Source organism: Pan paniscus, chromosome 3 (genome assembly GCF_029289425.2).
Source record: "Pan paniscus chromosome 3, NHGRI_mPanPan1-v2.0_pri, whole genome shotgun sequence".
NCBI lineage: Eukaryota > Metazoa > Chordata > Mammalia > Primates > Hominidae > Pan > Pan paniscus.
In genome coordinates this window covers 95,648,629-95,663,729 of record NC_073252.2, presented here as the reverse complement: position 1 = coordinate 95,663,729, position 15,101 = coordinate 95,648,629, and the positions used below count along the sequence as shown (strand labels likewise).

At 36.1% G+C, this 15,101-nt stretch overlaps 1 protein-coding gene across 3 annotated transcripts in view; it reads left to right on the top strand.

Annotated features, from left to right (window-relative positions):
- Window positions 1–15,101, top strand: part of STPG2 (sperm tail PG-rich repeat containing 2) — a 718,556-nt gene that overhangs the window by 555,753 nt on the left and 147,702 nt on the right. The window lies entirely within an intron of this gene.

Below are 15,101 nucleotides of genomic sequence, written 5' to 3'. Positions count from 1 at the left end.
GATGCGTGATATTTTTACTTCTACTTAACAAAGTAATAGAGGCACTATCTTGAGCAGTAAGAAAAAGGGAAAATAAGTGTGTGTGGAGATTGGTATGGAATAGGTCTATACAGATTGGAGCAGGAGGATGGATGGAGTTTTAAAGAACAAAGACTGTCCTTTGACTGACAAGGTCATCAGATGCATTTTAGATTTTGAAAAATAAAATTGATAGCTATTAGATTTGGTGAAATATGGGAAACATTAGTGATAGATACATAGTACATGGATAAAATGAAAAAATAAGTTCAACAACTGACATTATTTGAAGATGATGTTGACAACATAGAAAAAAAGTAAAATAATCTATGGGCAAATAATAAAATTTATAAGAGATTTTGGCAATCTTCAGTCATAAGATCATTATATTAAAAGCAATTGCATGTCTATATCCTGGTAGTAATTAGAATATGTAAAATTATTTAAAACCTACTATGTAAATAGCAACAAAATATGGGGTACATAGAAATAAATCAAACAAAAGAAGTATAAACATATATTTAAATGACCAAAATAAATGGAGAAATGTGCCATGTTCATGAGTAGGAAGATTCTCAAGTTTCAATTCTCCCAACTTGATCTATAAATTTAGTAACTAAGGATTTCTCGAGGAACTTGACAAGTTTGTTTAAAATTTATTTGCAATTATAAAGAATATATAACACACTCCTAAGGAAGAACATTCTGGAGAAATTTCCATACCACATAACAAGATTTTATAGTGCAATAGTAATTCAATCAGTGAGATATCAGACCTATGGAATAGAATTCCTCAAAACAGATGTATGCATATATGGATCCTTGATATGAAACAGGGACATGGAGCCCTTCCTTACACCATATAGAAAAATCAGCTCAAGATGGATTAAAGACTTAAATATAAGTCCCACTTACAGATCAGTGGGAAAAAGATGGACTTTGAGAGTTATACCACAAAAAATTCAATCACCCATACGGAAAAAAAAGAAATTGGATTTTTACAACATGCCATATGCAAAAATCAATTCTGGTTAGATGAAATAACTTGAAAAGCACAATTTAAAAACTTTGATAAGAATATGTAGAATCTATACTTATATAAGATTCTTTTTTTGCTTAACATATTAGAAGAAGTCTGGGATACTAAATATCTAATATAAGCTTTAGAATGAGCAAATAAAATAAGGAATTTAACAAAGAGACAATATGAAAAATTCTCCCTTGACTTAAAGGCATTCATCTCTGGAGTGAAAGAACCTACCAATGTCCTGGTACACTTAATGGAAAAGCAAGCAAAAACAAAAGCACAAATAAATACGAAGGCACATTATTTTGAAGTTCCTGCAACAATTGGAATAATGAAACCATGAAAAAATCTTAAGGTCAATTTTGTCTTCATCTCATCCATCCCACTCCTATCCCAATCACTTTCATCACATTTTTTCACATCATCTTTTCCCTTCTATTTCTTCTTCTGATATGTGATAGTTATCCTCACTTTGCTAGGTTATTTCAATAACCTCCAAAATAACCCCTTTGGCTAAAATTTCTCTGCATTCCAATTTATGAATCCTATGTGTAGACAAATCCTAGGATTTGTCAGTCCTGGAAATTCAGATTAGCTGTGCCCCAAAGTACTGACTGACTTTCTGTTACTCTTTAAACTAAGTCTAAATTTCTCATTTTAGGCTTTAACGGTCTATATAAAACTATTGCGCTATTTTTGAACTTTCCCCCACTATGCATATGCATAGCCTGTGCTACAGCTATTTTGTATGTGTGTATGTGTGTGTCTGTGTGTGACTATATCTTCTAGACACTGCCTCATTAGTTTGCTCACACAGTGTCATCCACAGAGAAATATTATCTGCATAGATCTGTAAAAATCCAATCTAAGCTTCAAAGCCCAATTTAAATGCTGTTTCTTTTATGAAATCCATTATGAGCCCTCGCCAATGTAAAATAGGCATTAATGTCATTGGAGATCAATATTTATTTGAACTCTTTCAAAACATTTCCTTTTTTCTGGTTTTTGCTTTGTAACTATATGTATGCTTATTTTATACATAGTATTTTATTTTAAGCCCTTTGAAGAAAGGACTTTATTTTAGACATGTTTATATTCTAGCACCTAGCATGTTCTGGTACAAGGGAAAAATGATTTGATAAATACTTGTTGCATTGAATTAAATTCTTTTTATGTGTGCTATTATTATTTTTTAATTTTTATTTTAGGGTTGGGGCACATGTACAGATTTTTGCATAGATAAATTGTGTGTCATGGGGGTTTGGTGTACAGATTCTTTCATCACCCAGGTAATAAAGCATATTATCTGATAGACAGTTTTTTGATCCTCACGCTCCACCAACCTTCCACCCTCAAGTAGGTCCTAATATTTGTTGTTTTTCCCTTTGTGTCCATATGTACTCAATGTTTAGCTTCCATTTATAAGTGAGGACATGCACTATTTGGTTTTCTGTGTCTGTGTTAGTTCATTTAGGATAATGGCCTCCAGCTCCATCCACGTTGCAGCAAAGAACGTGATCTCCTTCTTCCTATGACTAAGCAGTATTTCATGGAGTATATGTGCCACATTTTCTTTTCTTTTTTTTTCTTTTCTTTTCTTTTTTTTTTTGAGACAGAATCTCGCACTGTCACCCAGGCTGGAGTGCAGTGGCACGATCTGCACTCACTGCAAGCTCCACCTCCGAGGTTCACGCCATTCTCCTGCCTCAGCCTCCCGAGTAGCTGGGACTATGGGTGCCCGCCACCACGCCCTGGTAATTTTTTGTATTCTTTAGTAGAGACGGGGTTTCACCGTGTTACCCAGGATGGTCTTGATCTCCTGACCTGATGATCTGCCCGCCTCGGCCTCCCAAAGTGCTGGGATTACAGGCATGAGCCACCGCACCCGGCCTACATGTACCACATTTTCTTTATCCAATCTACCATTGATAGGCATTTAGGTTGATTCCATTCTTGCTACTGTGAATAGTGCTGTGATGAACATACGTATGCATATGTCTTTATGGTAGAATGATTTATATTCATTTGGGAACATACCCAATAATGGGATTGCTGAGTCAAATGGTAGTTCTGTTTTAAATTCTTTGAGGAATCACAAAACACTGCTTTCCACAAGGGCTTAACTAATTTCCATTCCCACCAGAGGTGTATAAGCATTGCCTTTTCTCTGCAACCTTGCCAGCATCTCTTATTTTTTGACTTTTTAATAATAGTCACTCTGACTTGCATTTCTCTAACGATCAGTGCTGTTGAGTGTTTTTTTCAAATGCTTGCTGGCCACAAATATGTCTTCTTTTGATAAGGGTCCTCTGCCCACTTTCAATGGGGTTACTTGGTTTTTGCTTGTAGAATTGTTTAAGTTACTTATAGATGCTGGATATTAGACCTTTGTAGAATGCATAGCTTGCAAATATTTTCTCCCATTCTGCAGGTTGTCTGTTGAAATCTTTTGCTGGCAGAAGCTCTTTAGTTTAATCAGGTCCCATTTGTCATTTTGTTGTTGTTGTTGTTGCAATTGCTTTTGGTGTCTTTGTCATGAAATCTTTGCCAGGTTCCATGTCCAGAATGGTATTTATTAGGTTATCTCTCAGGGTTTTTATAGATTTGGGTTTTATATTTAAGGCTTTAATCCATCTTGAGTTGACTTTTCTATATGGTGTAAGGAAGGGCTCCAATTTCAATCTTCTGTATATGGCTAGTCAGTTATCCCAGCACCATTTATTGAATAGGGAATTATTTTCCCGTTGCTTGTTTTTGTCAACTTCTTCAAAGATCAGAGGGTTGTAGGTGTGCAGCTTGATATTGGGCTCTCCACCCTGTTCCATTGTTCTATATGTCTGTGTTTTTTTTTTTACCAGTACCATGCTGTTTGGGCTACTGTAGTCTTGTAGTGTAGTTTGAAGTTGGGTAGTGTGAAGCCTGCAGCTTTGGTTTTTGCTGTTGTTGTTGTGTGTTTGCTTGTTTTTGCTTAGGATTGCTTTGGCTATTTAGTTTCTTTTTTGGTTCCATATGAATTAAAAAAAATTTTTTTTTCTAATTCCATGAAGAATGTCATTGGTAGTTTGGAATAGTGTTGAATCTATAAACTGCTTTGGGCAGTACTGTCGTTTTAACAATATTGATTCTTCCTATCACTAAGCATGGGCTGTTTTTCCATTTGTATGTTTCATCTCTGATTTCTTTTAGCAGTCTTTTGTAATTTTTCTGTAGAGATATTTCACCTTCCCTGTTAGCTGTATTCCTACGTATTTGTTTCTTTTTGTGGCTATTGTGAATGGGATTGCATTATTGATTTGACTCTCAGCTTGGATGTTGTTGGTGTATGAGAATGCTACTGATTTTGTACATTATTTTTGTATCTTGAAATTCTGCTGAAGTTTTTTTTTTTTAAATCAGATCAAGGGGCTTTCAGACAGAGATGATTGATTTTCTAGGTATAGAATCATATCATCTGCAACCAGAGATAGTTTGATTTCCTCTCTTCTCTTTGGATGCCTTTTATTTCTTTCTCTTACCTGGTTTCTTTGGCTAGGGTTCCAATACTATTTTGGACAGGAGTGGTGAGAGTGGGCATCATTGTCTTCTTCTGATTCTCAGGGGAAATGCTACCACCTTTTGCCCATTCAGTATGATGTAGGTTGTGGGTTTGTCATAGATGGCTCTTATACTTCCGATGTATGTTGTTTCAATGCCTCATTTGTTGAGAGTTTTTAACATGAAGGGATGTTGAATTTTATCAAAAGCCTTTTCTGCATCTAGTGAGATGATCATGTGGTTTTTTATTTTATTTCTGTTTATGTAATGAATCACATTTATTGATTTGCATATATTGAAACAACCTTGCATCCCAGGGAAAAAGTCTACTTAATCATGGTGGATTAGCTTTTTGATCACTGCTGGATTTTCTTTGCTAGAGTTTCGTTGAAGGATACTGGGTAAAAGTTTTCTTTCTTAGTTGAATCTCTGCCAGGTTTTGGTATCAGGATGATGCTGGCTTCGTAGAATGAGTTAGTGAGGAGTCCATTCTCCTCAATTTTTTGGAATAGTTTCGGTAGGAATGGTATCAGCTCTTTCTTATACGTCTGGTAGGATTTGGCTGTGAATCCATCTGGTTGTGGGCTTTTTTTCATTGGTAGGATTTTTATAACTGATTCAATTTTGCAACTCATTATTGGTCTGTTCCGGAATTCAGTTTCTTCCTAGCGCATTCTCAGGAGGTTGAATGTGTACAGGAATTTATCTGTTATTTTAAGTTTTCTAATTTTTGTGCATAGAGGTGTTTGTAGTAATCTCAGAATTCTTGTATTTCTGTGCAGATGGTGGTAATGACTCCTTTGTCATTTTTTCTTGTGTTTATTTGGACCTTCTCTGTTTTTCTCTTAGTCTAGCTGGGCATCTGTCCATTTTATTTATTCTTTCATGAAAACAAACTCTTGGATGTATTGATCTTTGTGTGGTTTCTTGTCCCATTTTTTTTTCAGTTCAGCTCTGATTTTGGTTATTTCTTGTTTTCTGCTAGCTTGGGGATTTGTTTGCTCTTGTTTCTCTAGCTCCTTTAAATTTAATGTTAGGTTGTTAATTTTAGATTTTTCTAACTTTTTGGTGAGGGCAGTTAGTGCTATTAAACTTCTCTCTTAACTCTGCTTTAGCTATGTCCCAGAGGTTCTGTTATGTTTTATCTTTTTTTCTCATTAGTTTCAAACAATATTTTGATTACTGCCTTAATTTCATTGTTTATTCAAAAGTCATTCTGGAGCAGGTTGTTTCATTTTCCTGCAATTGTATAGTTTTGAGCAATTTTCTTACTATCTATTTCAGTTTTTATTGTGTTATGATCTGAGAGTGTGGGTGGTATGATTTTGGCTTTTTTGAATCTACTGAGGATTGTTTTATGGCCAATTATGTGGTCCATTTTAGAATATGTGTTATGTGCAAATGAGAGGAAAGTATATTCTGTTGTTTTGGGTAGAGAGTTCAGTAGATGTCTGTTAGGTAGCTTTGGTCAAGTGTCAAGTTCAGGTTCCAAATGTCTGTATATTTTTAATTTATTTTTTTCTGTCTCAGTGATCTGTCTAATGGTGTCAGTGTAATACTACTATTATTGGGTGGAAATCTAGTCTCTTCTTACATCTCAAAGAACTTACTTTTTAATCTGGTGCTCCTGTATTGGATGCAAATATATTTAGGACAGTTAGGTCTTCTTGTTAAATTGAAGCCTTTACCATTGTGTAATGCCCTTCTTTTTTTCTCTTTGTTAGTTTGAAGTCTGTTTCATCTGAAATTAGAATAGCAACCCCTGATTTTTTTCTGTTTTCTGTGTGCTTGGTAGATTTTTCTTCATATATTTACTTTGAGCATTTGTGTGTTATTGCATGTGAGGTGGATCTCTTGAAGAAAGCATATTGTTGGTTTTTGCTTCTTTATTGAACTTGCCAGTCTGTGCCTTTTACTTGGGGCATTTAGCCCATTTACATTCAAGGTTAATATTGATGTATGTGAATTTGATTCGGTGATCATGTTGTTAGCTAGTTATTATGCAGACTTTATTGTGTAGTTGCTTTATAGTGTCAATAGTCTATGTACGTAAGTGTGTTTTTGTGGTGGCAAGTAATTGTCTTTCATTTTTATACTGAGCACCTCCTTCAGGACCACTTGTAAGATAGGTCTGGTGGTAACAAATTCCCTTAGCATTTGCTTACTTGAAAAGGATCTTTTTTGTCCTTTGCTTATGAGGCTTACTTTGTCTGGATATTAAATTCTTGGTTGGAATTTTTCTTTTTTTTTTCTTTTTTTATTTTTATTATACTTTAAGTTCTAGGGTACATGTGCACAACATGCAGGTTTGTTACATATGTATACATGTGACATGTTGGTGTGCTGTACCCATTAACTCATCATTTACATTAGGTATATCTCCTAATGCTAACCCTCCCCTCTCCCCCTACCCCATGACAGGCCCCGGTGTGTGATGTTCCCCTTCCTGTGTCCAAGTGTTCTCATTGTTCAATTCCCACCTATGAGTGAGAACATGTGGTGTTTGTTTTTTGTCCTTGCGATAGTTCGCTGAGAATGATGGTTTCCAGCTTCATCCATGTCCCTACAAAGGACATGAACTCATCCTTTTTTATGGCTGCATAGTATTCCATGGTGTATATGTGCCACATTTTCTTAATCCAGTCTATCACTGATGGACTTTTGGGTTGGTTCCAAGTCTTTGCTATTGTGAATAGTGCTGCAGTAAACATACGTGTGCATGTGTCTTTATAGCAGCATGATTTATAATCCTTTGGGTGTATACTCAGTAATGAGATTGCTGGGTCAAATGGTATTTCTAGGTCTAGATCCTTGAGGAATTGCCACACTGACTTCCACAATGGTTGAACTAGTTGACAGTCCCACCAACAGTGTAAAAGTGTTCCTATTTCTCCACATCCTCTCCAGCACCTGTTGTTTCCTGACTTTTTAATGATCGCCATTCTAACTGGTGTGAGATGGTATCTCCTTGTGGTTTTGATTTGCATTTCTCTGATGGCCAGTGATGACGAGCATTTTAAGAATACTGAATATATGCTCCCAATCTTTTCTGGCTTGTAGAATTTCTGCTGAAGGGTCCTCTGTTAACCTGATGGGGTTCCCTTTGATGGTGACCTGCCCCTTCTCTTTATCTGCCTTTAATGATTTTTCTTTAATTTCATTCGTGGAGAATCTGTGTGTTGGGGATGGTCATTTTGTATAGTTTCTCAGAAGTCTTATCTGGATTTCCTGAATGTGAATGTTGGCTTTTCCGGTGAGGTTGGAGAAATTTTCATGAACAATATTCTGAAGTAGGTTTTTCAACTTGCTTGATTTCTCTCCCTCTCTTCCAGGGATGCCAGGGAGATGTAGATTTGGTCTCTTTACCTAGTCCTATATTTGCCAGAGGTTTCATTCTTTCTTCTTTAATCTTTTTTTATTTTTGTTTGGCTATTGTGGAGAACCAGTCTTCGAGCTCTGAGATTCTTTCCTCAGCTTTGCTGATTCTGCTGTTAATACTTAGGATTATATTTTGAAATTCTTGACATGAGTTTTTCAGCTCTATCAGATCAGTTAGGTTCTTTCTTAAAATGGTTATTTTGTGTTTTATCTCCTGCATCATTTTATTGTATTCCTTAGAATCCTTGAATTGGGTTTTCACTTTCTTCTGAATCTTGATGATGTTCATTCCTATCCTTATTCTGAATTCTATTTCTGTCATTTCAGCCATTTCAGCCTTGTTAAAAACCATTGCTGGGGAACGAGTACAGTTTTGGAGGTTAGAAGCCACTGGCTTTTTGAATTTCCAGAGTTATTGTGCTGCTTCTTTCTCATCTGTATGGGCTGACGTTCATTCAGTCTTTGAAGTTGCTGGCCTTTGGATGGGGCTTTATGCTTTTATCTTCTTTGCTGTCCTTGGGAGTTTTGATTTTGGGTTCAGTTGACTGGCTTCATTTCTGGAAGAACTTAAGGCATCATGGCTCGGCTCAGCATTTCTGGGCTACATGCTCCAAATCTTGGGGGGCGGTTACCTAGCCCCTGGTTTTGTTCTCTGGCCCCTCAAGGTTGTGAACCTTCTGCATTTGAGGGGCTGAGGTGTTCTTGTACCACTGGCCACAGCACTCTGATGTGTAGTGCTCGCTAAAGTGCTTCCTTAGAGCAGTGTCAGTGGGATCCATGCTCCTTCATGCATTCCAGCATCAGTGACAGTGTGGTGGGGTACAGGGGCATTGGCTGGGGTGGTGTAGCAGTGGGTCTGGGGCTGCAGCATTTCTGCATGTGCTCATGCCCACAGTGGCAGCAGGGTGCTGACAGGCGTTGGGCTGCTGAACTCCATGCTCACCTATGCAGTGATGGTGGTGTTGGCATGGGGAGGTGGGGTTGTTGGCATCCGTGTACAAATTCTCACGTGCAATGGTGGCATATCTAGGCAAGAACTGCGGTTGGGTGTGCGGGACCCAGGATGCGCTGACACCAGGATGCTAGCATCAGTGTCATGCAGGATGTGCACACACACACACCATTGTCGGAGGGGAGGTGACGTCTGCCCATGTACACTGGCAAAGCAGTGGAGGGGGTGGCTGTGGACAAGTGCTTGCTGGCAAAGTAGCATGAGGAGGCTACTGTGGGAGAAGAGTGGGGGTGGGCTGGTGCCTGTCGGCAGGGGCTGCTCTGCTGGAATTCCCTGATGGTCAGACATAATCTCCCAGTGAAGGAGCTATGATGAGGACTCCTGGGAAGCACCCTAGTTGGGCATCTGAGGCTGCACTGCAATAGGTGTGGCCAGGCTGGGACCCTGGGGAAGGCCAGCAAACAAGGGAGTGCTCAGATCAAACTGGCCTTGTTTCAAAGGCAAGACTGTTCTGTTCTGTCCAGGTAGTCCCTTGTGGTTAAAGTCTCTTAGAGGAGCATGATGAGCCTTGGGCATCCCTGGTAATGCTCTACTGAAGACGCTCCCACCACAAACACTCTGGGCTCTACAGAGGCTGGAGTCCTGTCCCTACCACCTCTCTAAGCAGCTCTCTCTGCCACCTCAAGTGCCCTTGGGGGTTGTGGGGTCTCCAGCTGCCAGGATTCCAGTGGTCTATGGTGAGAGGGGATCATCCTGCCTATTTAACTCACCCATTCCCCAGGAGTCACTGGTGGCCAAGAACGAGTTCTGGTGCACAGTAGCCCCATGGTGTGTTCCCAGCTTCCTTGCCCTTCAGCCCAGCACCTGTGTCTTCCCTCTGTTGACTGTTAATGCCTTTCTTCCAAATATCTGCTTGGAGTGTACCAGTCTTCCTGATGTTCAGGTCTCTTAGTGGGAGATGTTCTTCCTGGCTACAGCTAGTTGGCTGTTTTGAATCTGCCTTAGTTAAACTCATAACTTTGTTTAATTAGAATATACTTTTAATATAAGAAAGAGATTTGATTAAAATTTTCATAATAAAAGTAGGCTTTATATGTGTGAATTAATTACTTGAGCTTGATGTATTGAGATCTCAAAAAACATATTGGCATGGGCCTAGGTATAAAAAAATGTGTATAATCATTTCATTATCATAATACATAAACAACTGTAATGAAGCAGACCTTTTAAGTGATAATTCTAATATTTTTTGGCTTTCATTTATTAGATTTTAGGAGTGGATTGATATATTCTTTTATATAATAAATAAAAAATGAGTATTAGTTTGGGTTCTCCAGTCCCAGTATGGTAATTAAAAAATTTTACCAATTTTTATGTTATTATTTAAGTGTTAATTATATTTATTAAGATGGTGATTTTTCTATTGCCCTTTCCAATTACTGTTTCTTCTCAACTTTTGTTAAATGCAACTTACTTATTAGAAGACTACATGTTAATATATTTCCTTTTTATACAATTCACATGTTTTTAGTTTTAGGCATATCATTTAATCACAAAAATGATTTTCAGGTACTGGGATATTTTTCTAAATTTTTCAAAGATATACTATGTGCAGGGAATTCATAAAAAGAACATCTAGTTAAGAGCATATTTTTTAGCATTTCTTATGAATCGCAACAAATTCTACTCTGGAAATCTTAATGTACCTCCTCTGAGAAGGCATTTTGGGTTAGCTACCAACATCCTGACTGATGACATTCACAGGATTAATGAGAAGGTTAGTGTATGCCTTCTGAGGAAACCATGATTTGGATATTGATGCAAGAAGAGAAAACCAATTTGGTTGCAGTGAACCATGGCAGACTGGGGTACAACATTGCTTGAAAGAAATAAAAAAGTACACTGGTCAGAATTTTATCCCTCTATCTCTTATTTCACATCATTTTTCACCTTCAAGTGTGGTGATCTGTGGAAGAATCAGGTTATCCAAAAAGGGCACCATTTATTTATAACTACAAAAATTCTCCAAACTGCTAAAACTTCCTTTCCTTTTGCTTCAGAAATCAAGCAAGTCTGCTTATGGAATGATTCACATGGAAATAATATATAACTTAGCCTTTATTATTATGTAAACTGATTAATGTTAAAGAAAATTGAGCTACATATATTCATCCATTGCTACCAGAGTAAACCCTTATGTTATATATTCAACTATTTTTTTCTGGCTTAATTTCAAATCCAGGGTTTACTAATGGAAATTGATTTATAAAATAAAAATGTTAAGTTTTTATTTAAATTCATTTTAAGTAATCTGATAAATGGATCCTTTCTCTTTAGTTTTAAATTTCTTTATCATCATACAGTTATTTGTTAGTTACATGCTTATCATTTCATCAACTAATATTAATATCTTCTGTCTTTTAACTATTTTTACTGTTGGTCTGTGAAGAACTTGCAGGGTTATTCTGCATGCTTTTGATATTGAAGTATGCAACTAAAATAAATATTCCAGAAGCAACTTCAATATAATTGTTTAGTGAAGAATTCACTTCTTGGTTTTGATATGAGATGTCTTGTACTTATCAGAAAATAGCAATGGCCTATTTTCCTGATGCATTTTAACGTCAATCCAGAAAGCAATTAATTTGCTTTACATTTCCATCCCCTCTTTATGCAAAATCTGAGAATAAAACTGCATCATGTTTTCTTCTCTAATTTCTTGTGTTGTAGTAACTTATTTGTGCAATATATAGGCATTAATATTATTAATTTCTTTATCATTCTAATTTTTACACCTGCATTTTTGTTAATACTTGAGTCAGGTATACTTCTTTGTTGGTCCTTTAATGTTTCTCTGTGTGTGTGTGTGTGTGTGTGTGTGTGTCTGTGTGTATGTAGGCCAAAGCAACTCCATCTTGGATACTAATTCACCATATTGACTTCTGAATAACCCTAGTTCAAGAAAGACCTCTAAGATTTCCAGTTTGTCTATCATTTCTTGTGTAAGAATAGGCACTGACTGTAAATCCTGCCCTTAGGGCAAACAACCTCGATGTTATCATGCTTCAGTTGTCCTACACATACCTTCTAATTTACCTTTTCCCTATAGTATATAATCCCTGGATCCAAGGAATAATGATACAGGCATCCCCCATCTTGTCTTGCTGCTGACCGAGACACAGATGATTGCTTCTGTTCGTAAGTCTTTATTAAATGTTTCCAAGAAACTGAATTTGTCAGCTTCTTTCTTCAGCCTTTCAGCTTCTTTGGACTCTTGGGGGTAGGTTGCATAGACCTGCCCTCCATGGAACAGTGTCCCCTATGCATATATAAATTATATGAGAATGTTTTCTATATAAGTATATGTATTTATTGTATTTTTAGGCTAAAGACACCTAGACAGACCAAATTTAAGCACCTATAACAGGAGTTAGCTGACTATGACTCATGGGCTAAATATGATCTGATGCTAAGTTTTGTAAATAAAGTTTCACCACTTAATGATGAGCAAACATTCTAAGAAATGCATCCCTCTTTAGTCAATTTCACCACTATACAAACACCATAGAGGGTTTAATAAACTTAGATGGTATAGCCTAGTGCTCCTAAGCTACAAACTTGGATAACATCTTACTGTACTGCATACTACAGGCAATTGTAACACAGTGGTAAGTGTTTGTGTGTCTAAATAGAATTAAACAAATGGAAAAATAGAACTACAGTATAAAAGATTAAAAAATGATACACTTGTATGTGCACTTAATATAAATGAAGCTTGAAGGATCACAGTCACATTTGCGAACCGTCATTGCCGGGAACATTCATGACGTGGCACATTACTGTATATTGCCTATCGTGCATTTGCACTACAAAGGCTGAGTTGAATAGTTATGACCAAGACAATAGGATTTACAGAGCCTAAAATATTTGCTATTTAGCCTTTTACAGGAAAAGCTTGCCAACTCCTGACCTAGAAAATTGTCGTATGGTTAAGTATTTAATAAATATTTGTTAAGGGAATGAATTATTAAATTAATATATGAATCAATGAATTTAACAATTGTTAGGTTAAAAATTACTGATCATGGATTATTAACATTGCTTTTATTACTTTAAAATATAATATTTATATATTTTTTAATTCAAAAAACTACAAAGATGTTAATAAAAGTAGGCTATTCCCTACTATATAATGGCTTTCCCATATAATGGCTATTGATGTTGCTAAATAAAAACAACACACATATATAATGCAAAAACTGGGTAATTGGTTTTTTTTTTTTTGGTGATTTTATTCAGCAAATAAACTTCATGTATAATTATATGCACATACAAAAACATACAAGAGAACATACCTTTCACTACATTTTATCCCTTATTTTTCCTCTTGGAGATTTTTCCATATTAACACATAGATATCTATCTTCTACCTGTTTTTAACTGCATCGTATTTACTTAAGAGTAGGCACTCTGGAATCAGACTGCAGTGGTTTACATCCCATTTCTACCAATTCAGAGTTGTAGAACACTGGGCAAGAACTTCCCATGTTTGCATTTTTCATCTGCAAAGTAGAGGTATAATTCCAAAATTTTGTGTGGGTTATGTAAAACTATACAAATTAAATGCTAAGAAGAGTAGGTAGCATAGAAAATGCTAAGTGCTAGCTGCTGTTTTTGTTTTTGATAGTATTTTTGGACACTTTAATTGTTCCCAGTATTTTTGTTATTTTTGTTTTGCAAAAGATATCTTTTAAAATATATCTTGGAAAACTTTGATAATCATATCGGTAAAACAAATCCAAGTTGTGGGTTTTCTGAGTCAAAAGGGATATCCCTGTCAATTTTTAAAAAATATTGCCAAATTATTTTTCAGAAATCGTGTTCCAACTTACATTCTCTCTGATGATATGAGCTTCTTTTTATTGCACTCTTGCCTGCAGTGGATATCATCAGACTTTTTAAATTTGCCAATTGGATTGGTGAAAATGATTCCTTTTTAATTTCCTTTTTGTAATAAAGGTAGAATATCTTTTCAGGTATTTATTATTGATTTGTACATTTTGGTCTGTAAATACCTGTTCATATCTCATATTCAATACACACTAAGATAGTTTATCTCCTTCCAATTGGATGTATAAGCTCTTCATAAATTAAGCAAAATACATCTGCCTTGTGTAATATAAATAAGCTTTCCTTGGATAATGTATTTTTTTCAGTTGCATTTATGGTATTTTTTTCCTGTACAGAGTAGTTAATTTTTTTAATCAAATTTATCAGTCTTTCGGGGAAGCTGGTTCTGATTTATTTCTCTAGAGATGGGGTTCGTCATATTGGCCAGGCTGATGTTGAACTCCTAACCTCAAGTGATCTACCCGCCTTGGCATCCCAAAGTGCTGGGATTATAGGCGTGAGTCACCATGATTGGTTCTGATTCACTTCTAACACACATACTTTCTGTGTCATATTACTATTTGTAATATCATACATTTGATTACCTAAGTTGAGAAAGCAAATTTCAACCTAATTTCAGAAAGCAAATCTCAGGGTCATCTCTTCCTCCTATCACAGCCATGATGAAAACTACCTGAAGATGAATGGGATTCTGAAATTAATTTTTATTTAGGGATCCCTGTAAATACACTGATGCCCACAGCTATCAGGAATTCATTCAGACTTAAGGAGGGTCAGGATTACCCCTAATGTTTAATTCCTAGTTTCTAATTCCTTTAGAAAATAAACACTAATCCATTTTAATATTCTGTAACATGTTGGGGCCAGAGTTATAATAGGGGTGGGGCCTTGAACTGGATGTGAGAAGTATGAAACAGAAATTTAAGACATTTTAGGACTACAAAGACTATTCTGTAAAATACTTCCAAACTTCTACAGCTCTCAGACAAAGGAATGGAATTGGGCCACTATTAAAAACACCGTAAGTTAAAAATAAGGCCACAGGACTTGTATGCTAAGTCCTGTGACCCACCTCAACTGTTAATGTTACCTATATTATTAAACTTGAAGGTTCTTATTGTTTTTAAAATTCTGGATATTTTTCTCATTTCTGAAATATCCTCATTGTACTTCTTCAGTTACCAAGAAGCTATAAAGCCACATATCCATGGAATATTATTGAATGTTATCTTTAGAATAGTATAACACAAAGAAACCTGTTGGTCCAAAGTAATGTGGGCT